The following is a 25,402-nucleotide window of genomic DNA, read 5'->3' as shown; positions in this document are numbered from 1 at the left end:
AATGGAAACTTAACAGGCAAGTGGTCAGTTTCACGTGGAAATACACAGAGCCAATCAGCTCAGGACATCAGAAAGGCCCAGAGGGTACATTTGCCTACCGGGGACAGCAGTTTTCTTTCCTGCCAGTCAAGAATGTAAGGACACCACACTCCTTATCAGGGAGTAGAGTTGTGACATATGTCAAGTCAGGAGGCCTCCTAGTGAGGCTCCTTCAGGCCTAATTAGATTTTGTCGTAAAGAGATAAAAAGCTGTTACTTTGTATCAGCGAGGCATCTTTTTCAGCCGGATGAGAGGGGGAAGTTTGGAGAGGGTTGGAAGGAAATGGCTAGGCATTAATGGACTTCGGAATAAAATCCTGACAGATCCAAATTGATTCTGAAGCCTGAGAAAATTGAGTTCAGAGAAAATTAGATTTATGCACTGTAAAATGTACCTGCCTCTTGGTATCTACCAAAAGCTGTTAAAATGGTAATCTTTAGAGATGTATGGAAATTGTGTGTGAATAGACCAATGAACCATCCAGGGAGCAGGTTGCCTCCGTGGAGACATACACATGTAGCAGTACCACAACGAATAACAGTATACAGCAAATGCTGTGTTTGTTCAAAGCATGTAGAAGTACGTGCTAAGCTGAAGGCTCCTGGTATCTGTCCCATGTGTATGCTCTCAGAAACCTGTGGGGTGCAGCATAAACCCACCAGTCCCTGGGCTGTGTAGCTTCACTTTCCCTTCTTGGAATGCAGAGGGGTGGCTCCACTTTGTCAGCTGAGCCCAAGTTGTTTCTCAGGGGACCTCAGGAAATCTGTGATTTGCCACTCTGTTGGGGATGGAGGCCAAGGAACTCTCTTCCTAACCCTCTCACCCCAGGAGAGCCCACCAGCCTTGCAACTCCTCCACAGACAGACCCTGTCTTGTTTCTTTTTACAGTTTCTCAGGGACCTAGAAAATGACTTTGGGACATGCCTGTAAAACAGCTTTGGATCTTTGTGCCATGAATGGGACAGACACACTCCCATTCATAATAGTTATCGATCAAGCTGTGTAACCAACAGCCCTCACACTACACTGAGCGTATAAAAGTGTGCTTACATGCCACGTGAAATGAAGGTCAGCATTTCACCTTTGTTCTGTGACCACTGAAGACCAGAGACTGAGAGTAACAAACACTCCCACAACCACCAGAGCAGATCCACAGCCAAGCCTAATGTCTAGAAAACAATAAAGTATGGTCCTCTGTCCATATCTTAAAGGAGACCAAAGTGTCTGCAAACTGCTCTTAAAACTAGAGTCGGGGGTGTGGGGGGGGTGGCACACGCCTTTAATCCCAGCACTTGGGAGGCAGAGGCAGGCGGATTTCTGAGTTCGAGGCCAGCCTGGTCTACAGAGTGAGTTCCAGGACAGCCAGGGCTACACAGAGAAACCCTGTCTGGGAGGGGGGGTGGGGGGAGGGGGGAACAAAACAGAAAACAAAAAACAAAACAAACAAACAAAAAAAACTCCTAGAGTCAGCATCTGGACCAGGTCTACTGCCTCTGTCCAAATGAGACGACCCTTATGTTGCAGGGAGAAAATCAAGTCATTGGGAACCTGTCACAAACTCAAGACTTGGACTTCATGCTCATAGCTGGTAGCCCTGACCCCATGAGGCATTTGGAGGTGGGCCTGTATGGATGGTGCTCAGACAGGAAGAGAGAAGAACCATGGGCGCCATCTCTCTTCTCTGTCTCTCCCCGTTTCTTCTCTCCCTCACAGATTCTTTATCTCTGACTCTGTCTCTTTATCTCTGTTCTCTCCCAAGCCCTAGAGCCACGAGTCAGCAATGCCTGATATTTCAGCTGCTTGCTCTGTGGTGTTATCGTACATAGCCTGAGCTGGCTGAAACAGATGTTAAACCAACCCAGCCTGAACTCCTCCTTCACTATATGAGCTCAGGCTCTCCAAGAAGACCTCCTGTGGAACATGAATATTGCAGAACCTGAAGGGATTCCCCCTGCTGTGGCCTCCATCTCTCTGTGAAAATCACTTGCTCATAAACTCACCAGTTCTGGGAAAGGGAGAGACCAGAGGTGGGAGCTGCAGTACATCATGAGATTCTGCTCTGTGCCTGAGATGTACAGCAGGGAAGAATACAAATCTCAGGGAAAACAACCTGCTCCACTGATTGCCTATTTCCTGGTTGCAAGGGGGGAAGCAACAACAGAGTCTGGTGTCTACAAGTTCTAGGACAGTGGGAGGGGTTAGCAAGGTAGAGTTAAGGAGGACCCATAGGAAGCTGACATTTGAAGAATGTGAGAACCAAGCTATCCAAGGGGTTTGGAGAACAGTATCTCCAGTAGAGGTTGATACAGTGTACAAACTCTGAGACAGAAGTAGCCTGGGTCTTCAGAGAACAGCCCAACACAGCTGGAGGAGAGGGAGAAAATTGGATAGGGACATCGGAGGCAGGAGGTGGTCATAAAGACAAAGTTGATGGGAGGACACTGTAGAGCCATGAACAGCAAAGCCATATGAGGCGACTTGGGGCTTTCATGGAATCCTCTCTGGGTGTTGGAGGCAGAGCATGGGGTGCAATGGTCAGCTACTACCATTAAATACATAGTTCCTGAATTAGCCACATAAAACACATAGGGAATTCTCAAGAAATCTGTGCATCAGGAACCAGACTAGGTCTTGAGATCAAGGCCCTGGTGCCAGCTGGGTCTGGGGTATCTTCTGATAGCAACTGAAGGAGGACATGTACCTTTTCCTCACATGGCACTCAGCTGGGCCACTGGCTCTAACCCCAGATGAGTGTGCAGAGCCACATCTTCCCATAGCTATTGTGTTTCTGCTTGTCAGTTAGTAACATCAGTCTGCCTCCTGCCTCCCCAAGGACCACAGGAAGGTACAAGTACCAGTGAGTTAAGTTGTGGGGCCACCAAAGACAATGAACACAAGAACTAGATACCAGCTCTATAGCAATGATCCATGCATGATATAGTGGCAGCTGGGGGAAGCAGCCAGACTGTATTTTTATTTATTTATTGGTTTTTCGAGACAGGGTTTCTCTGTATAGCGCTGGCTGTTCTGGAACTCACTCGAACTCAGAAATCCACCTGTCTCTGCCTCCCAAGTGCTGGGATTAAAGGCGTGCACCACCACTGCCTGGCTGTGTGTGTGTGTGTGTGTGTGTGTGTGTGTGTGTGTGTGTGTGTGTGTGTTTATGCTGCAAACAGGATCTGACAGACAATGTGAGGAATGTCCAGCCTTTGGCATAAAGATGGGATTGCCATAACCGGAAACAGAAACAGCCCAGCCCCACCCTGGAAAAGGCTACTCCCATACAGAAGAGATAGGGAGAGCATTCTAAAACCTGTTCTGCTTGACAGAGGTTGACAGACCTCAACAGAAACACCCACATCTAGCTCAATACAGAACCCTAACCAAAAGCAGCTCTCCTGTCAGCAAATGAGTAAAGCTCTACTTGGGGCCGGCTGCCAGTGCCTGAGCTTCTGTCCAGCCCCAACCAATCAAACCTCCCACTAATTGCTTTAGAGAAGAAGCATGGCAGAGGGCTCCTGATGGGGCTTTAAGGAGAGAGACAATAGCCCCACTCCAGCTGTTGCCCAGGGCAACTGTACAAAGGACTCTAGCTCAGGCAGAGATTGGATTACCGGCCTGTTTATTCATCCACACACACATTTATCCTGAGCCACCCAGGGTGGAGAGGGGATTTAGCAGCTGTGTCACAGCCCATGAATGCAAAGATGAATTTATGTGGGAAACACGCAGACAGATGACAGGAATTCGTCTCTGTCAGTTTCTGCTTCCTCTGTGACTTTCCCCTCCAAAGCACTACCTGAGCTAATCTGCTCAGAAACAAAAAGAGAGGCTAATTCTGTGAGGAATTGAGTCATACCTGGCTTTAGCTTCCAGGCTCTCCTGGAATTTAAGGCAGATTTGACAGAATCCCATCTCCCACAAGGGATGCCCTACTTAGGAAAGGGAGAGCCTGGCACAACCCCACATAAAATGATGATGCACCAAACTCACTTCTTATACTGGTCCAGGTTCCCCCAACCTCAGGACAAGACGCCAGGCCTTCTTACAGATATGCAAGGACTCAGTTTATACTTTCCCATGTTACCTTCTTGGATTAGCATAGCAGGGCATCTGCCACTGCTTGAAATGAACTGACAAACAAACTCTCTGCCCCACTTGTCTTCTAACTCTAGAACTTCCAGAAGTCAAGACCTTGATGTTCCCCTGGGGAAGAAGGAAAGGAAGAGGTATCCAGGTGGAAGAGTGTGCAGACAGGAGGCCGGTAATAAGCAGGGAGGTGGCAGGTCAGTCTTGGAAATGGGCCCTCTCAGCCATTGCTCTGGTTGGCCTGGAGGTTTCAATTTGTGAAGGGAGCTTTCAGGCCTGTGATGGTTTGTATATGCTTGGCTCAGGGAGTGGCACTACTAGGAGGTATGGCCTTGTTGGAGTGGGTGTGTCATTGTGGGTGTGGGCTTTAATACCCTTGTCCTAGTTGCCTGGGAGCCAGTATTCCGCTAGCAGCCTTCAGATGAAGATGTAGAACTCTCAGTTCCTCCTGCACCATGCCTGCATGGATGCTACCATGCTCCCACCTTGATGATAATGGACTGAACCTCTGAACTTGTAAGCCAGCTCCAATTAAATGTTGTCCTTATAAGAGCTGCCTTGGTCATGGTGTCTGTTCACAGCAATAAAACCCTAACTAAGACAAGGCCAGACAGTATCATGGGGGGGGGGGGGGCGGGCAGAAAACATGTCCTGTGCAGACTGAGATTGGCTCAGAGGTTCCCAAGGAGAATGTGGACACTCAGCAATGTACCCTGGAAGGAGGGTGGATTTGGGTGACTGGGAACAGATCAAACTGAGGCCAGGGTGCCCTGTGCCATGACCAGAGGTCCTATGCAGCTCTGTCCAATGTTCCTTCTAAGCAACACCCAAAAAAGGACTCCATAAAGACGAAGGTGTCCTGCTGGACCCACTCAGTAGGAGTGCCTGCAGTGCAGCTGGCCCCTCCTTCCTACCCCAGCTTAAGCCCCACACCCACCCACACACTAAAAAGTTCCACAGAAACTGTCAAAAATGGCAGCTCCTGTCAAAATGGCAGCTCCTGTCAAAATGGCAGTACCACAACACCTTAGCCTACTGCCCTCATGGGAGCTGTCCATAGTGGAGTTATCTTCTTTATTTATTTATTTATTTATTTTTAGATTTGTTTATTTTATGCATGAGTACACTTCAGACACACCAGAAGAGGGCATCCGATCCCATTACAGATGGTTGTGAGCCATCATGTGGTTGCTGGGAATTGAACTCAGGACCTCTGGAAAAGCAGTCAATGCTCTTAACCACTGAGCCAACTCTCCAGCCCCCACCCCCCTCTTTTTTTTTTTTTTTTTTTTTGGTTTTTTTGGAGACAGTGTTTCTCTGTGTAGCCTTGACTGTCCTGGAACTCACTCTGTAGACCAGGCTAGCCTCGAACTCAGAAATCTGCCTGCCTCTGCCTCCCAAGTGCTGGGATTAAAGGCGTGCGCCACCACCGCCCGGCTAGAATCACCTTCTTTTCTGCCTCAGCCTACGACCTTGGTGAACCCCACAGAAGGAGCTGTCCACAGTAGCAACACCACTTCTCCAAGCTTCCCCATCAGCCCCACAGTGATGGCACCTCAGGAAAAGCCAGCTGTGACCAGGGTGGACTTCCCACCCTAACACATGGGTAGGGAAAAAAAAAAAACCCACCAATCCCTGAATCCCTGAACAGTTAGTCCCTGAACGCACTAATCTGAGTGTCCCACAAAAAAAATCACCAATCCCTAAGACCCCTCAAAATTCTATGTAAGTCATAAGCCATGCCTTTTGCCCAGTTTCCTGTTGTTTACTTCCAGGAGCAGAGGGTAGCCATCCCTGGATTTGTCCCCCTCCTTCTCCCCCCTCCTCCTTCTCCTCCAATAAATCTCCTTTATGAGATTTACTGCTTGATGTGCCTCTCATCGGAAGAAGATAAGAAGATAAGAGGAGAAGAAACAAAGGAGTGGGGCTGAGGGTCCTGAGCCCCTGAGCCCAGCTGGGGGTACCCTCTCCTCGGAGCTGCAGCGCCTGCTGAGGAGGCCTTCTCTCAGAGCTGTGTGATCCCTGGGCTCCTGAGCCCTAGGACGCCTTCCCATCCAAGCCGGAACACTGGCATATGTTAGCCCCAACTACCTCAAACTCAATATGTAGACAGAGATAACCCGGACTTTCTGATTCATCTCTCATCTCCTGATTGAATCAGTTTGGAGAGGAGTTTGAGCCGGAACAGTTAAGTTAAACCAGCCAGTCAGAGACCGGGAAGAACTAGAAAGGGTGAGCTTACTCAGCAGTAAGTCTCAGAGGCTGAAAACATCCTAGACTTAGATGAGATTGTATGGAGGATAGAAGAAGCTTCCAGGACTAGGCCTAGGTTAGCAGACAGAGACTCCACCAAATGGGTCTCAACACTTGCTCCCGGTCCGATCCTTGGGTCGCAGGGGTCAGAAGCAGTGAAGTCAGAATAGATTCCATGGGCAGGGCAGCCTGGGGCGATGGAAGCAGGAGGGTAGCGGGAGCGCAACCCGGGGCACAGGTCGAATTCGGAGGGAGACCAGTGGCAGAGGTCCAGGAGGTAAAGCTGGAGCCCTCAGCCACCCTGATGGCACTCACAGGACCAGTCCTCACACTCTGACTCGAGTAAGGAGCTGGGCTCTTGGGACCAGCAGAATCTCAAGTGCTCCCCAGGGTCGTGTGCATCTAGCTTGGAATCCCTAAGCTGCTCCGGAGCCCTGAGGCATCTGCAGCCATGCGAAGCAAGATAGTTTCCACCTTCAGCAGGCCAAACTTCGCTGCAAGATCCGAATTCGAGACAGGTGGGCCAAACCATCAACGTGCTGGTCAAGTACATCCGAGTAGAGATCGAAGACCGGCAGTGGAGATGCACGAACGCTAGACCTTCCTCTAGCAGCACATCGCGGTGATGAACATAGAGGACTTGCTGGAGGACATCCAGATGTACGCACGGCAAGAGCGTGGACTTCCAGTGCGATGTGACAACCATCATGGAGGACAAGATTGCCAAGCTCCGCAAGCTGGAGGTCTTGGGCGAAGGCCCAGGTAAGCACCGTGAGGAGGTCAAGGCCTCGGTCAGCTCCGATGTGCCCATGGTGTTCGAGGGGAAGACATACAACCAGCTGCAGGTCATCTTCCAGGACCTCGAAGGCAAGATCCCTGCTGGAGGCCCCAACGACGATAGACATGGGCTACTGGAAGAGCCTGCTTGCAGCAGTTGCCTGCACACCTGGCCAGGGGCAGGCTCCGTGAACGCCACTAGATTGTTCTTTGGTAGAAGCTGTTCAAAGTGAAGCAGAAGCAGGGCCTGCCGTTCCCAATCCTCAAGTCCGAGCCTGCGGATACATACAACTTTGGGTCTGAGGAGCTGGCCCCCAGTCCCGGGCCTTTGATGAGACCTGAGGGGACTCCGGCACCCGGAGATGGAGAGGCGGAGGTCAAGGCAAACCCTGAGACGGTGCTGATGGAGGAGGACCTTCAGTGCCTGGCAGGCTACGATGCGGGGCGCTACAGCACGCAGCTGCTCTCCACACAGGAGCTGCCGCTGGACACGCACCTGCGAGAGCCTCCAGGACCTTCAGCTCCTGCAGTTATTGCACCAGCAGCTCCAGGCCACAGGCGACGCGAGCAGGAGCGCCAAGGGCAGGCGAGGAGGACGGGGCGCAGTTCAGTGTGGAAATACCGCTGGGCAGCCGCGCAAGCCACGCTCCTTCAACTGTATGCACACCAGCTTCGAGTGGAACAAATACAACCAGACGCACTAGGACTTCGACAACCCGCCGCCCGAGATCATGCAGAGCTACAAGTCAACAGTTTCTACCCAGACCTCATTCTCAAGCGCACCATGCCTGTAGCTGGGATTCTGTCCACAGCCCTGACTTCGCCATCCTGCGCTTCCACGCCAGCCACCCTAGGACGACATCGCCTTCAAGATCTTCAGTCGCGAGTGGAGTACTCGCACCTCCACGGCTTCTCTACCAGTTCGCCAGCAGCATCTTCCAGCTATGAGTCCACTTCAAGCGTTACCGCTACAGCGGTGACGCCCGTGCTGGGCTGGCCGCTGCTTGGACAGCTCCCGGGTGAGAAGGCCGAGGGGACCCCCAGTATTAGCCACAGCTGTTCCCAATCCCCGCCAGTCTGGAGAGGATTTCAACTGTTTCTCTGAAAAGACTGCTTTAGGGGGAAGACCTATCTAGTTTCCACGGACTTGTTCAGCCATGGAATGTAGTTTTAATACGTTTAAAGCTAGAAATCTTTCCACTGTGCTTTTGTAATGGTAAAATAAAGTACCTTTTAAAGAGTGAAGACTTGGGAACATAACCATAATTTTCGGGAGGCAAAAACCAAGTTCTAACAGTGTCTCTAAAATCAATATCAAGTGGGTACACGGGAAGGTACAAACTTGTATTTTTTTTTTTTTAATTATCCTTAACAGTTCACAATAATTTAGTAGCTTTTTTAAGACTAGGACTCTATGTTTTGTTGCTGTTAGGTCTAGATTTTTTGTTTTGTTTTGTTTGTAGGTCTAGATTTCAAAATCATAATTTTGAATTGAAGCTCTTTTAGTAACAAACTTTTTCGAGACAGAGTTTCTCTGTCCTGGGACTCTATCTGTAGACCAAGCCTGCCTTGAACTCAGAGATCAACCTGCAGATAAGGGCCACCACATCTGGCCTATATTATAGGGGGGGGGTTGTTTTAAGAAAAAAAATTAGATTTTTTTCTTAGATTTATTTTATTTATTTTGTGTATGAGTGTTCTATCTGCATGTATACCTCATGCCAGAAGAGGGCATCAGATCACACTGTAGATGGTTATGAGCCACCATGTGGTTGCTGGGAATTGAATTCAGGACCTCTGGATGAGCAGACAGTGCTCTTAACCCTTAAGCCATCTCTCCAGCCCTTAAGGAAGTTTAAGTGTATGTGTATATATGTGTTCAGTGCCCACTGAGTCAATGGTCCAGGAGAAGGTGTTAGAGCCCGTGGAGCTGAGGTTACAGGGGATCATAAGTGAGAATCAAAGCTGAGTCCTCTGGAAGAGCAGGAAGAACTCAGATGAGTTCTTCTCTCCAGCCCTATTCTGTTTTTGTTTTGAGATAGGGTCTAACATTAGCCCAAACTGGCCTCAAACTCTCTATGTAAAGGAAGATAACCTAGACCTTCTGGTTCTCTTTCTCTCACCACCTAAATGCAGGAACAGGCTACCATACCTGAGGACTAATCCCCTGGAAGACACCATTCAAGATGTCCAGAGCATTTGCAGAGGAAATTATCTGGAGGAGAAAGAACTATTGTGGATGTGGGGTGAGCTAGAGTCCCAACATTAATAAAAAGGAAACAGAAAAAAGCCAGCTAAGTGCAGGCATGCCTATTCTGCTTCCCATTCCACAAATGTGTCAGGGTGTGAAGACTCTCAGCTGTGTATTCCCACTGCATGGAGCTGTCTGCTCTCAAGTCCTCTCACCACGGTGGGCTGTATCCCATCAGCTTGTGAGCCAAAGCAAACTCTTCCTCCCTTAAATTGCTTTTTCTTTGGATGGTGTCTCTCTCTCTAACAGGTACACTAGGCTGACCTTGAACTCACTGAGATCCACATACCTCAGCCTCTGTGTGCTGAGATTAAAGGCATGCGCCACCACACCCACCACTCCCAGCTAATGTTGCTTCCTGTTAGGTATTTGGTAACAGCAATGAGAAAAGTAATGAATGCAATAGCTTTCAGAGGCATAATAGGGTGAGATAACTGTGTGGGGTCTGGGGATTACTGTCCTTGATTACAAGAAGAGGCATATGAATGCAAACTCTGGGCATGGAGCACACTCGTAATCTCATTCAAGGTCAAGGCTGGAAGACTGTCAGTCACAGGCTACCAGGGCAACTATTGCAAAATTCTGTAAGAAGAAGAAGTAGAAGGAAGAGGAGGAAGAAAAAGGAAGAAGAAAAGAAGAGGAAGGAAGAAGATGAAGTAGGAAGAAGATGAGGAGGAGAAGATAGAAGGAGATGAGAAGGGAAGGAGAGGAGGGACTAGGAGAGCAAGAGGAAAAGCTTCATGTCAACGGGGTACAGAGGATTTGGAGTGGAAGGGGCAGAAAGAGTCTTCCCCAGAGCCTTGGAAGAGAACCAGCCCTGCCAACATCTTGGTCTCAGACTTCTGAGGTCCAGAACTGAGACAGGACACTTTCCTGCCTGGCACTATGCCATGCATGTATAAGCAGTTGCTGTGGCCTATACTGTTTCTGGAAGAATGTGGTCTCTCTGGATTCTAGAAGAAAAAAAAAAATCTCAATTTGGGGGCTGGCAAGGGAATTAGGTCAGCTGGGAACATGCCCACTGTGCAAGGATGGAGACCTCCATAAAGTTGTCCAACTCCATAAAGTTTTCTTCTGACCTCCACATGTGCACCATAACATATGCATGCCCACACTCACATATACACACCAGATGCACCATACATGCGCGCGCGCGCACACACACACACACACACACGTAATAATCTGGAATGTAAGGCAGTAGTAAAAAAATAAAATCCTCTTCCAGAAGGTCCACCAGATTCTTACAGGACTCCATCCTTAACTCTCTTCTAGAACATTTTCTCTGGGGCAGAAATGATCTATTATCTTGAGGGAATCTGTAGAACAGGGCTCTCAGGCCAGGCGGAGGTAGCACACACCTTTGATCCCAGCACCCAGGAGGCAGAGGCAGGCAGAACTCTGTGAGTTTGAGGCCAGCCTGGTCCATAGAGCAAGTTCCAGGACAGTCAAGGCTACATAAAGAGAAACCCTATCTCAAAAACACAAACCAAACCAACAAACAAGCAAAAACCAGGAACTCCAGCAGGAGACAGCAGGCTGAGTTCCTCAACCAGCCTATAGCCATACCTGTTGTTCCAGACTGGAAATCTTTGCCATTCTAATGAAAGAATCTTTGAGAGCTCAACCTAAGGGTTCTTGAGGGCTCTGTTAGGGATTCCTAAAGGTCTAGCCTAGGAATCCTGGCAGTCTAACCTGAGGATTGTTTAATGCTATTGTTTAATAACAGCAGTAGCTGAGAGCTCTAAATTCTGATCTTCACATAATGGGGGGGGGGGGAAGAATGCCTGAGTGAGTTTTGAATCCCCAAGGCCCAAATTGATACACTTCCTCTAAAAAGGTCACACACTTCCTAATCCTTCCCAAAGAGTTGCACTAACTAGGGACGGAGCATTCATATACACGAGTTTATGAGAGCCATTCTCATCCAAACCACCACAGGGTGTGCGTGCGCGCATGCATGCGTGAGTAAGTGCACCACAGTGCAATGTGGGAAGGTCAGATGATAACTTTCTTTTCTTTTTCTTTCTTTCTTTTTTTTTTTTTTTTTCGAGACAGGGTTTCTCTGTGTAGTCCTGGCTGTCCTGGAACTCACTCTGTAGACCAGGCTGGCCTCAAACTCAGAAATCCGCCTGTCTCTGCCTCCCAAGTGCTGGGATTAAAGGTGTGTGCCACCACTGCTCGGCAAGAAATTATTATTAAGTATTAGGCACTTGGTAGTAGACACTTGAGACAGAAGAGATTATTAGGTATTAGGCACTTGGCACTTGGAGGAAGAACTTGGAATTAGGTAGTAGGCACTTAGCACTTGGAGAAAGAACTTGGAACTTGGAGGCACTAGGGACTAGGAACTAGGGACTAGGAACTCAAGACTTGGGACTTAGACTAAGAAGAGAGACTGAAAAATAAACGGGATTGAATCACACTCTGTCTGGTCTCCATTCTTCGCATCCGTCCTCACTCTCTCTTGCTGAACCTGCAGACTGAAGCAGCTTGGGGCAGTGCGAGCTCTAACAATTTAGACCCCAAGGCTTTTGGCAGTGCAGGTTCCAACACTCACAGAGCGGCTCTCAACATTTTTGGCGCCCAAGGTGGGCTAGAGCAGCTTGGGCAGCAACATATAACTCCAGTTCCGATGCTCCCTTCTGGCCTCTCTGAGCACTTTATACATATAGCACATAGACATACATTTAGCCAAAATGCCCATACATATAGAATTAAAATAAAAATCTCAAGTTTTTAAAACAAACAGATAGATGGATGATAGCTAGATAGATAGATAGATAGACAGACAGACAGACAGACAAATAGACAGATAGAAAAACCTGATAGAAAGTAGGGGCTCTGGAAATCCACTGAGGATCCAGAGTTCAGGAAATCCAGCTAGAGGAAGGCTAAGTAGAGCATTATCATCCTTTAGGTAAAAGGCCTGGTTCTGGTCCAGCTACCTGCCAGAAACAGCAGCCAGGCCATCATCCTAACAATGCCCAGAAGCTCTGAAACTGACCTTGGCTGATCAGTGGCTGGGGCCTTCCTCAGCAGGATTCAGGTTTCCCAAGACCTGCCTGAAGGGTTTTTCTAGTTTTGTTTTTTTTTTTTTTTTTAAGACAGTGTCATGTGTCCCCATTCATCTTGAACTTGTAGTTAAGGATGGTCTTGAACCCCTGGCCTCACTGCCTCCCTTTCCAGGGACTGGGATTACAAGTATGTCTCCCAGCATCTGATTTTGTATGTGCTGGAATCAAGGGCTTCATGCAAGCAAGGCAAGCACTACTGAGCTACATCATCAGCTCCTGAAAGTCCTTCTTAAATCAAGACTTGCTTGTCCGCTTTTTCTTCTTTTTTAAGATTTATTTTTGCCCAGCAAGGTGACACATGCCTTTAATACCAGCATTCAGGAGTCTAAGTGAGACAGGCAGATCTCTGTTTCAGCTTGAATTTCAGGACAGCTAGAACAACAAAAAGATTTTATTTTCTGTTATATGTATGCATGTGGATGGTTATGGTTACACGCACTTTAGTACAGGTGCCCTTGGAGCCCAGAAGAGGGTGTCAGTTCCCTTAAGACTGAAGTTGAAGTTAGTTGTGAGCTTTCTGACACGGATGCTGGGAACCAAACTCAAATCAACTACACAAGCAGTATGTGCTTTTAACTGCTAAGCCATCTCTGTAGCACCTCGCTCTTCTCAGGAAGAAGGAGCTCTCTGGGAGAATGGACCTGGTGTGTTGTCACCATGATCTATACTGACCATCAACCCTAGGCCTGTGTGAAAGGCAATGCAGGAAACAGGACAGTAGAGATGACTCAGGGGTCAGCTGTTCTGGTCACTCACTGTGAGAGTCCAGGTAAGCCTCATAACCTCTCTGTGCCCTGTAGCCTTGTCTGTAGGCAAAGCAAGGATGCCAATAATACCTGCATCAGTGAAGTTCCATGAAGGCATTGTTCCAGGGCCAAACAAATACTGGGTTAATCATTCCAGGACTTTATACCTGAGTTCTCAAAATTTCATACCTGGCCCTCCAGCCCCTTGCATCTGGCCTCTATTTTTCCTTGTGACACTACTAAGCTGAGCTACACTTAGGTGGGAAGAGTAGATTGCTGTGGATACAGCAGGCCTCAGTCTATACTGGCTTCACAGTGGCAGGGGTCCTACCTATAAGGAATCATCCACAATCTGATAATCCAGCCTTTGTCAGGGTACTGGGAAGTATCTATCTGTGTGTGAGGGGGTGGCATAGTCTGGGAACTTAACTCAGAAAAACAGGTAATCCCCTGAGAGGAGGGACATGGTAGGGACTGCCAGTGGAACCTCAGGGCTCAGGGACCATGGACACATGCCCGAAGATGGACTCACCCCTACCTACCAGCTATTCGATGCCTCCCGTTCTGTTCTCCACACACCTGTTTATCAACCTCATAATCCGCTGCAGCTATCCCAGTCAAAACAGGTCTGGTATTGGGAAGGCAAACACATACACACACAAATAATAAATCTTTTTTAAAGGTTAAAACAAAAAAAACTGGGGGTCATAAACAACAAATGACAAAACAGTCTCACAAGTTATAGAAATCTGTAACAGGGTTCCCTTTTTTGAATTATTATTATTATTATTTGTGTGTATGTGAGAGAGAGAGAGAGAGAGCAAAACCAACTCTAAGTTGTAGAAAGCAAGAACAAGAGCAATCAGCTAATAGCAAATTAGCAAATTTGAGAGTAATCCAGGCTATATGAGACCCAAAGAAAACAAACAAACAAACACCCTTTAGGTAAGCATTCACAATCCAGTCTGCAAAGGACTGTGGACAAATGACAAAGAAAAGCCAGGCCCATAGGCAGGCCTGGTTACTGTGTAGTGAGCAGGCCCACTGACAGTTCTGGAAGAGTGTGTCCCAGGAAACCAACCACATATGTCTGGCTTAAAATGTTTCCAGTATCTCGTACAGAATCCTTCCTCCCTATGGCCTGGGCACCCTGCAATCTCTACAAACTTACAGATTCTGTGCATGTCTGGTAAAAATGGATATACCAAGTTTTCCCTTTGACACCTGACTTATATCACATAGATTTGGAAGATATACAGATGAATAGGATCTCAAATGGAAGAGTGACCCTCCAGACAGGTGGAGCAGACCCTTACATAGGTTGATCTGACCATGATGGGTGGGGTCAGGAGACCACAATGGTGGGGTCATGAGACCACTGTGGTCCTGGCAGTTCCGTTCACAGCTTCTCAACCCTGGGAACTACTCTTTTATGAAATTCTGGATTCCAGGAGTTTGGTTTGGTGTCTTAGGGCTCATATGCTCCCACAAACCATATACCCCTGAGCTCCCAAAGACTGAAGTGTGTATAAAACCCTGAAGGGATAGAAGATGTTTCTGGAATTCTGCAGATCACAGTGGCCACTCTTCCCTCCTAGTTTCTGAGCCAGAATTGGATCAAATATTCCTTTTCAAAGCAACAACCATGGAGAGCCACATGGCCTTGATGGGATGGTTAAGTAGAATGTAGAATGGAGATTGGGGAGCCCAAGCAGGGCAGGAGAGAAAAATAGTGGAGTAGGACTGGAGAGGGTGTCAGGGAAGGAAATTATGTCCCAGGGGTGAGTAAGGCAGCACTGCTCCCTGTTTCTGAGGAACTGGTCTTCCAATGTCCACCTGAGGCTGCCAAAGCCAGGAGATGGCCCTGACCAAACTCACCCACTATGATGCAAGGCAAGATGGCCTCAGACAGCAGCCAGACTGTGTGGGAAGCTTGGGAACAACAGAGAGTTGGTGGCCTTCCTCAGGGAGAAATCAGCTGTTCTTCACGAGTGTGTCCTTCACTCTCTGGCTAATCTCTATCAGCAGAGGGAACCTGGGAACAGCAGAACAAATTCAGGGGGCTGCTTGCAGCAGGTCAAGTCTATTATCAAGAGGATAGATAATAAATGTTCGTTCTAACAAAGGGTGTTTATTCCAGCCTTTCTTAGATTCTCAGAGAAGGCTACATGGAGTTCCCACCTCCTGTGAGTGGCCTTGTAGGACACAAGCTGGGGACAGCTACCCAGTCCCCAACAGAAGATAACAAGGAAGAGGAGAAGGAGAAAGAGGAGGAGGAGGAAGAGAAGACAGGATATAGGAGGCAGAGTCAGGTGACCCGGTGCCCCACAGGAGATACAACCCTGAGCTTGGTCTTGGACTGTGGCACCCAGCCCTCCCCAGTCCCTTCCTGTTGCCGGTGGGGCTCTATCCTCCCTTTAAGGCTGCTCAGGACATGGTGTCCATCCTGACCCTTCCAAGAAGTCCACGAACCAGTGAGGATCCCAAGTGGGTTCCATCAGTGCCACAGAGCCCAGCCTAGTATAAAACCAGATCCACACAGTGTAAAACAGGACTGGTGGTCCAGCTTGATGCCACCACACCTGAGATGGTCTGTGTATCAGCAGCTAGCAGCTGGACCACTTCTCAACCAGTCCTTTCCAGCTTTCCCACTGGCCAGTGCCCTATTCTCCCTCCCTCCTTCCCTCTCTCTTCTCTCTCATCTATTCATCCCCATTCACTCATCAACTCAGGGTTCAGGGCTAGACGTGGACAGTTTGTGGTATGAAACATTTGCTGTCAGTTCCAACCCCAGTATAGTCAGAAGAACATACTGAGAAAAAAAATCTATAAACAAAAACAAACAAACAAAACCAGAAGGAATTCTGCAAAATGCCTAAGTAACACCCATCAAATGATCAGGTTTCCGTAAGTCATCCTGGAAAAACCTAGAGGCCAATAGGAAAAAGGAACCAGGTCTTATGTGGGATACCTGAAGACACTGGGCTGCTGAGGAGGGAGAGGGTGGGAAGTAGGAATGGGGTGCAGGAGGATAGGGGGTAGTGGCAAGCCTTCACTACATCAAGGTTGTCTCTGACTCAGCACTCACGGATAAAAAGTCAAAGTCCTCAAAATATAATCTTGGAAAATCTGGCTGTTGTGGAATCTCAGGAATTGGAAGCAAGAGTCTCAGGGGGTTCAAGGTCATCCTAGCTAAACGGTGAGTTGAAGCCCAGACAGGGAGGACATTAGACCCAGTCTCAAGAAAGAAAGAAAGAAAGAGAGAGAGAGAGAGAGAGAGAGAGAGAGGAAGAAAGGAAGGAAGGAGGAAGGAAGGAAGGAAGGAAGGAAGGAAAGAAAGAAAGAAAGAAAGAAAGAAAGAAAGAGGTAGATCAAGAGAGAACAGCATGGGAAGGCATCTGTGTCCTGGAGCTCCTCTCCTCTGCCTGTCCCACCTCGCTATCTATCCCCATCTGGTGCCTGACCCTTCTGACCCCTGTCCGTCTGGCTCCTGCCTCCTCTGTCTCCTCTGACCCCTGGCCCTCTCTTGCCTTTGCCTCTAGTCTCCCATTTCCTTCCTCCACGATTCTGTACTTAACACTAACCCCCTGCAGAGCACTGGGTCTTTCCCCTTACACTTCCTGTGCCTCACGCTCCTCCCCCACCCCCGGTTTTGCTGCTCATTCTTTTACCCGGGTCTAATATCACCCTTGGGGGCACCTACCTAATACCTGTGAAACATTGTGAGCTCTCTCTCTCTCTGGTAGTCCCAAGTTCCCTAACAGCTGACCCCGTGTAACCCATGTGTGGCATTGCCAAGTTGCAAGTTCCTCAGTTATGAATCCTAAGCAAGCTAAGCCCCATGGGTCAGGGCTTAACCCCTGAAAGCTTTGTTCTATGCGACCACCCAGGTTCCAAAATGTTAAACCAAGGGAGGGAGGATCCCAATGGGCCCCAAAGTTAGAGTCCTGATTCAAGGCCCCGTGGCTGTAATTGAATCCCAGCATCCCCAAGAGAAGCCAGGAAATTTATTCCTGCAGTTTGTGGGGCTGAGCTGAGCAGACAGGCACCTTCAGGGCCTTGTTACTATCAAATGGGGATTTACTGAAGCTAGGGCACTCGGCAGGTGGCCTGGCAGCTGGCTGCCCAGGGCTTTGCTCCAATTAACCTCTCTGGCCGCAGCTGGGAGATGCTGGGGCTGGCACAGGACCAGCTGTGCCTCTCCTATCCCCCAAGCTTGCAGTTGGCACTTAGGGTGAAGTGAGTGTCTAGCTATGGCCTTTTTTTTTTCCCCCAGGATGACCCCTATTGCACACTACCAATAAAACAGTGACCAAGGAGAGTGGAAAGGGAGTCATGGAAACTGATCACCTGCTGACTGTTCCCCAAAAGCTGAACAGAGTAACTCTTGCCAGTGGGTGGAACAAGCCAGGCCCAACAGTAGTTACCAAAGCAACAACCACTTGTTAATGCTTAATGGGGTCAAAAGACAGCTGTGGGACTGCTCCACTGACCCCAAGGATTCTTAGAGAGCTCCCCTGGGCTTTTGGGCAAGAGGACAGACAAGGTCTAGCTGTGTCTGTCCCTGCCTCCCTGAGAACAAGAATCTGCCCTTCTAGATCCTCTGAGGTGGAGTCTGAAATGAGTATGTTGGAAGGGAATTGGGAAGGTGGGCCTGGAAAACTAAGAAATCCATGCTGGCTAAGCCTAGCTGGGGCTTGTTTGTTTGTTTGTTTGTTTGTTTGTTTGAGACAGGGTTTCAAGACAGGGTTTCTCTGTGTAGTCCTGGCTGTCCTGGAACTCACTCGGTAGACCAGGCTGGCCTTGAACTCAGAAATCTGCCTGCCTCTGCCTCCAAGTGCTGGGATTAAAGGCATGTGCCACCACTGCCCACCTGAGCCTAGGTGTTTGAAGGAAAAGGGGGATGAAAGGAGCAGGTTCTTAACAGAGCTAACTCCATATTGTAATAGGAAAGAAAACAAGTCTGGACAAGTCCAGAAAACAAGTTATGACATGTTTTAAAGTATTATGATAACCAAAAGTCCACCTGCAATGAAGTCATAGCCCACAGATAACCAGACACATCTGGTTATCTGCCGTGTACATCAGAAGTAACCCTAATTCAAGCATAAAAGAGGAGCCCCCGGCCGGAGCACTTCATCACACTGGTAGCCATGGTTACCTAGTGCGATCCTCTGTTCAGGCCTCCTCTTCAGAAGACCAAGCACTCTGCAGCATGGATCATCAGAGCAGCAGCCAAGAGACCGATGCCCCTATCTTTGTGGTCTAGCACTCTCTGGACCTGAGCTGTTGGAAACTGTAGTCATAAGGACTCAGGTCGCATAACTCATGAATAATGATGTACTCATTGCTATGTTTATTTCTTTGGTAATTAGCAACTTATTATTTGTGTTTATTGCACTGATATTGATAGAGGCAACGCATAGGAAATGTGGCAATACCTCATAGCTTTGGCATTGGTGATAATATATTGATTGCTGTGCATTATTAAAGAGCAATTGAACATCAAACCTCTGTCTCTGGCATACTCTCTGCCCTCTCGTGGAACTGACCATCTCATAGTCAATCCTGTATACGATTCCTGAGTGGAGAGGACCTGTCGCTCTTCTCCCCATGGGGACCCTAAAACCTTATCACAACCTGCTCAGGACAAATAACATACTGGGCTGGCGACAGTGGACAAAACGAAAAGTTGTCACTGTATAGACCAGGCTAGCCACCAACTCTCAGCAATATTCTTGCCTTAGCCACAGGGTTAGAGTTAAATCTCAAACCTTTGGACAAGCAGCTGAATAGGTGCTATTTAACATATCAAAGTGGACCTAGCCACCAGGTTCTCCCAGCCTCAACCAATTACTGGATCCTCCAGGCTTGTATACCCTGCCCCCACTCTAAACTTTCTCCAGCCCAGTATCCCGGCTGCCCTTCCCCCAGCTGCCACTCCCTATACACTCCAGGCATTTTGACTTACACTCCTCCTCTTTGGGCCTCCTAGCCTGGTTCCTCTCTTTCCCCTCTCCCTTCCTCTTCTCACCAGGCTCACATCTGGACTCTCCAGGATGTGTCTGCCTCTACCTATGTTCTCCCTTCTGTCTACAATAAAATTTCTCGACGGGCAGTGGTGGCGCATGCCTGTAATCCCAGCACTTGGGAGGCAGAGGCAGGTGGATTTCTGAGTTCGAGGCCAGTCTGGTCTAAAGAGTGAGTTCCAGGACAGCCAGAACTACACAGAGAAACCCTGTCTCGAAAAACCAAAATAAGTAAATAAATAAATAAATAAATAAATAAAATTTCTCCACCATACAGAAGAACATGTCCTGAAGAACAGTCATGTCCTTTCCTTTCTTTCTCTCTCTGTCTCTTTTTTTCTCCCTTCCTTCCTTTCTTTTTCACTGTTAGGATTACAGGGACACATCACCACATCTAATTCAGCAATTTTCTTTGAAATGCATCTCAAAGAGCCAGGTTAAGGGGCCATGGCCCGGAGCTCTTAAATCTTATCTATTGAAACCCTCAAAGGTGTGGCCTCATTGGGAAAATCTCAGATATTATTATGCAAGTTCTCCATTGGTTTTTCAAGACAGGCAGGGTCTCTCTATACAGCCTTGGCTGTCCTGGAAATCACTCTTTAGACACAGAGACCCACCTGCCTCTCCCTCCCCAGGACTAGGATTAAAGGTGTGCCAGGGGATGGCATTTCAAAGACAGAGGCAGAGGCATAGTAAGTTCTAGGACAGCCAGGACTACATAGAGAGACCCTGTCTCAGATCAGACAAAAAGTACCCATAGGTCAGCCGGGGTTAGGACAGGCTGAGAACCAAGGTCCAGTGCTTTTATCAGAAGAGGTTCAAGAAGGCATACCAAGAAGACCTTGAGGAACAGAAGAGATAAGGGTGACAAGCCCTGGAGCCTCTGGGAAGCAAGGGAAGGGAGGATGGCCTGGGCACACAGCAGGCGTTGAAGTCCTTTTATAATAAAATGTTAAGGGAGTGGAGGGATGAACATTAAAATGCAAAACTGTACCCCTACTCCTACTTGCTAAAATATTGACTAGCCGTTGAAGGACACCAGAGTTGGCATTTTGTCTAGGCTCTGTCCCACAGTTAAGGTGCCAGACTCACTATAAAAGGGGCTGCTTGCACTCTCCTCTCTCTTGCTCCTGCTCCCCTCTCTCCCCACCCATTCCCCTCACCCCTCTTTCTCCTGCTCATGTTCGGCCTCTACTTCTTTTCTCTTCTCTTCTCTTCTCTTCTCTTCTCTTCTCTTCTCTTCTCTTCTCTTCTCTTCCTCTCCTTTCTTCCTCTCCTCTCTCTTCTCTTCTCTCTTCTTCTCTCCTCTTTTTCTCTCCTCCCCCTCCTCCTTCCCCCCCCCTGTCTCTACTTGCTCCCCTCCCCATGTCCTGAATAAACTCTATTCCATACTATACAATCCGTGTGGGTTCCCTGAGACATCCGCTTCTTCCACACCCAACTGCACATCTACCAGATATATAACTTCTCCTTATATTTTTATAAAACCCAACAACCAATTGTGTCTCTAGCAGTAGTCACAGTTCTACCCCTGTGGGGTTCCGTAAGATGCTTTTCAACTTCAATCTACCCAGCCACAGGCCACAGGCCTGATTCCATTCCCAGCATAAAGGCTGAGGAAGGTTCTCTTTGCTCAGCTTTAACAGAAGGACCTACTTGCCGCCCGTATTTCTGGGACCTGCACTTGTGAGTCTTTGCTTACACTTAGTGATCGATCAAGACCTAAACGGTGCCACCTTTGTAATTCAGGTGCTACCTAGAGAGGTAGAATAAGGAATTTCTGGGGTTCAAGGTCATCTTCAGCTAGGAGAAAACTTAAGGTCAGCCAGAAAAGACTGAAATTCTCAATTAACAAAAACAAGCCAGGTGTTGTAACGCTGCACTCTGAAGGCAGGAAGTAGGTGGATTTCTTGGAGTTTAAGGGCAATCTGGTCTGCAAAACAAATTCCAAAACAAAAACATAAAATAAAAGGTGAGGGGGCTGAGAAATGGCTCAAGAGTTAGCACTGGCTGTGGACAAGTGTCCCTTCAGAGCCACAAAAGATTGCCGTTTCCTAGAAGGCGTGCACAGGACTCCAATCTTAGCTTTTTTACCCAAAAGTGTGTTAGCACCCCCCCACACACACACACACCGCCCCCCATTAGTATCCTGCCTAAATTCCACCTCCACAGTTACCTGGCAACAGCCAGGTATGCTCCTCCCCACAATTACCTGGCTACAGCCAGGTAGGCCTGGCCCAGTATAAAAGGGGCTGCTTGCCCCCTCCTCTCTCTTGATCTCTTGCTTATCCCTGTCTCCTCCCCCTTCCCCTCCTCCTCTCTCCACGTGGTCATGACCATCCTCCTCTCTTCTCTTCTCTTCTCTTCTCTTCTCTTCTCTTCTCTTCTCTTCTCTTCTCTTCTTCTCTTCTCCCCTCCTCCCCTCCCCTCCCCTCCTCTCCTCTTCTTCTCTCCTCTCTCTCTTTCTCTTCTCTCTCCTCCCTCTCTCCTCTCTCCTCCTCTCTCCTCCTCTCTCCTCTCCTCCCCTCCCCTCCCCTCCCCTCTCCTCTCCTCTCTTTTCTCCTCTTCTCTCTCTGTCTCTACTACCCTCTTAACTCCCCTCCCCATGCCCTGAATAAACTCTATTCTATACTATACCAGTGTATGACTGGTCCCTCAGGGGGACAAGATGCCTCTGCATGGGCCCGCTGGGACATCCTCTTCCCCCATTCCTCTCCACACCTCCACAGAACATACGAACATACTGTCTTTATCTCTTAATCTTTTTATAAACACATCACCATCCCCCCCCCCCCATGGGCTGCCACACTAGTCCCTTCACCCAGTGGTCAAGGTGCTCTGATGATGATGAAGGTGGTGGAGGCAATAACCTTTAGCACTCTGTCTAAGCTCCACCCCCACAGTTACCTGACAACAGCCAGGTAGGCCTGGCCCACTATAAAAGGGGCTGCTTGCCCCCTCCTCCCTCTCTTGCTCTCTGTCTCTTTCTGTTTTTATAAACACATCAATAACAATGATGATGACAATGGTAAGCCATGAGCTGCCTTTTTTGTTTGTTTGTTTGTTTTTGTTTTTCAAGACATGGTTTCTCTGTGTAGCCCTGGCTGTCCTGGAACTTACTGTAGACCAGGCTGGCCTCGAACTCAGAAATCTGCCTGCCTCTGCCTCCCAAGTACTGGGATCAAAGGCGTGCGCCACCACCGCCCAGCAGTGGTACACACCTTTGATGCCAACACTTGATAGGCAGAGGCAGGTGGATCTCTGAGTTTGGGGCCTGCCTGGTCTTACAGAGTGAGTCCCGGGACAGCCTGGGCTACACAGAGAAACCCTGTCTCAAAACAGCAGCAGCAGCAAGAAGAAGAAAGGAAACCTTACATGAAAGACTCATGGTTACTAGGATCCATGTGCTTTGACAGAATTATGGTACAGAACAGCACATAAAGGAGAAGCCTGCTCACTTCATAGCAGGCAAGAAACAGTGAGGATATAACCGGGGACCAGGTAAAACCTTTAAAGCTGTGCTCCTGTGGCCTCCTTCTTCCAGCTGGACAGTGTCTCCTAAAGCTCCCACCATCTCCGAATAGGTACCCCTTTCTCAGCATGATGGCTGCTATGTATGAGAGTTGGGGCTAAAACATGGCAGGCATGTCTTTCTAGCCCAGGACCTATGCACCCAAGGGGGCCAAAGGGCTGGTCCTCAGGTGGACATCTGGCACAGCTAAGAAAGGAGTGAAAGCTGGTCCCAATCCTGACTAGCTGTCCCAGGGATCCTGCAGAGCCTCCTCCAACCTTCTGGGCACACTGGTTCTGACTCTCATGTGGGGAATCTGGACTGACTCCTGAATGCTCAACAAGACACACACCTAGCATCACCGCCTCCAGTCTTCTTGGAGGTCCACTAAATGTTTGCCAGTTGCTGGAAATGACCCAGTTATTGCCATGGAAACACCAGACTGTGTGAACCTTGCCTGCCACACATATCCTTTTGACAGGGCACCTGCTACAAACACCCTCAGTGAGAACAGCAAGGAGCCTACTAGCAGAGGATACAGGCAGTAATGGTCCTGGACTATGGCTGCCCAGGGCCACAGACTCCTGTGGAGACTATTGTACTCCCTGGGTGAATCTCCTTGCCCTCTTCTTACACTAATTGTGCCTCAGCCACCTGAGAAACCTCCCAGACTCCTCAAGGCAAAACCTTTAGTCAGTCTCCTGGGGGCAGGAAAACCCTCAGGAAGCTGGCAATAAGGCAACAGGCTCAAACCTTTACAGCCCCTGAGCGGGTCATAGCTAACATCCCCAAGAATAAGCACTTTTCCATTTGTACTTAACATCTGACTGGGCTGTTTGTCTCTTCCGAGTGATCTCCCTCATGTCCTTGAGCTGGTGTCCTGGTTCTACCCAAGCTGTTATTCCCTGGGCAGTCTGCAGTGACCGCTTGCTCTGGAAAGACAAAAGTGCTTCTGTTGGCACAATGGCTGCTGGGCTGGTTTCATATACCTGGTGCTCTGTGTGTACGTGCCTGTGCATAGGCATGGTAAGTGTGCTGTATATACAGTTGTGTGTCCAAGTGTGTGTATGTGTGTAGGTGAGAGCAAATATCCATGAATGCCTGCCTGTGGGTACCTGTCACATGTGTATGCAGGGTGTGCATGTGTGTTAGCATGCGGGTACGATGTATGTGTTCACAGCTCAAGAACGTCTCAGGAGACTGTGTATAGCTGGAATGTGGTATTAGTGTTCCTAGTGGCTCACACAACCCTCTTCCCAACACCCATGGGAGAGACTGAAAGTAACAGGCACTGAGTAGTGTTGGCCAAGGTACACAGGTACTTTTCTCAGAGAGGAGGACACAGCTGCCAGCTGCTCAAGCCCTGCTAGCCCAAGGCACTGGAAAAGCAGGCCCCAAGGCATTCTGTGAGGTTCTTTCTATAGGACTAGGGGAGGGGCACAGCAGGAGCCACAGAGGTCATTCGGCAGCCTTGACCTTGGGCTGTTTGGCTTACTGGAACTTCTTCATTCCATGAATATGTAAATATGCAATCAGCACTGTGAAGAGAAATTTCCTCCTCTCAGGAAGCCCGTGCTCGGGTAAAAAGACCGAGATCCATAAACTGAATATGAGCTCATCAGGGGTGAGACTGGCACCCAGGGGAAAGAGCCTTGTAGATGACCTTCAGTCATCATTTACAGCCAGAATGCAGGGTTCCCTTCCCATATGGCGCCATGGCCTGATCCCCATGGCACATTGACAGGCTCCATTGCTTTCCCGCACTCCCCTCCCTGTGCAAACAGCCCTTCATTAGACTCTTAAAATTATCAACACTGAGATGACCATCTGCTTCCTGCAAGGCCTGTGATTGGCTTGGAATCTGTATGCCCAGATATTGCCAGAGGGGTGCTGCATGACCTCCTGGCAGATCCAGAGTTGTTATAACCTCTGCCAAGTCTCTAGTGTCTTGCTGGGGAAGGGAATGCTATGCAGGGAGGGAGGGCTCTGCAGTCCCAAAGGGAGCACTCACGTGGCAGAATCAAGGCCTCAGCCTGCACCAACTTGATAAACAGTGACCTCTGACCCCAGCCAAGGTTTCCAACCAGCTGATAGGGTGATTGTGACCACTGGGCTGAGCTATACTTTTTTCTTTTTCTTTCTTTCTTTCTTTCTTTCTTTCTTTCTTTCTTTTTTTTTTTTTGTTTGTTTGTTTTTTGTTTTTTGTTTTTCCGAGACAGGGTTTCTCTCTGTAGCCCTGGCTGTCCTGGAACTCACTCTCACTCTGTAGACCAGGCTGGCCTCGAACTCAGAAATCCGCCTGCCTCTGCCTCCCAAGTGCTGGGATTAAAGGCGCCACCACCGCCCGAAGGCTGTGCTACACCCACCAAATCTGAGAGGTAACAGATGTGAGTCTTCTTTAAGTACACTTTGATGTGTTTATAAAAAGATAAAGAGATAGAGAATATATTCTATGGCTGTGTGTGGTTTGGTATGGGGGAAGGGGATGTCTCAGGGAACCCATACTGAGGCATCTCTTCCCACTGAGGGACCAGCCACAGGAATGATATAGTATAGAGTTTATTCAGGACATGGAGAGGGGAGTTAAGAGGGTAGTAGAGGCAGAGAAAGGCAGAGAGAGAGAGAGAGA

The 25,402-nt window shown here is 48.6% G+C and overlaps 1 pseudogene; it reads left to right on the top strand.

Moving 5' to 3' along the window:
* LOC143437505 (splicing factor Cactin-like) overlaps window positions 1-8,182 on the top strand; it is a 48,918-nt pseudogene extending 40,736 nt beyond the window's left edge.
* The last annotated feature ends 17,220 nt before the right edge of the window (window positions 8,183-25,402 follow it).

Source organism: Arvicanthis niloticus, chromosome 24 (assembly GCF_011762505.2).
Source record: "Arvicanthis niloticus isolate mArvNil1 chromosome 24, mArvNil1.pat.X, whole genome shotgun sequence".
Classification (NCBI taxonomy): Eukaryota; Metazoa; Chordata; class Mammalia; order Rodentia; family Muridae; genus Arvicanthis; species Arvicanthis niloticus.
This window is presented reverse-complemented; position numbering and strand designations above follow the sequence as displayed.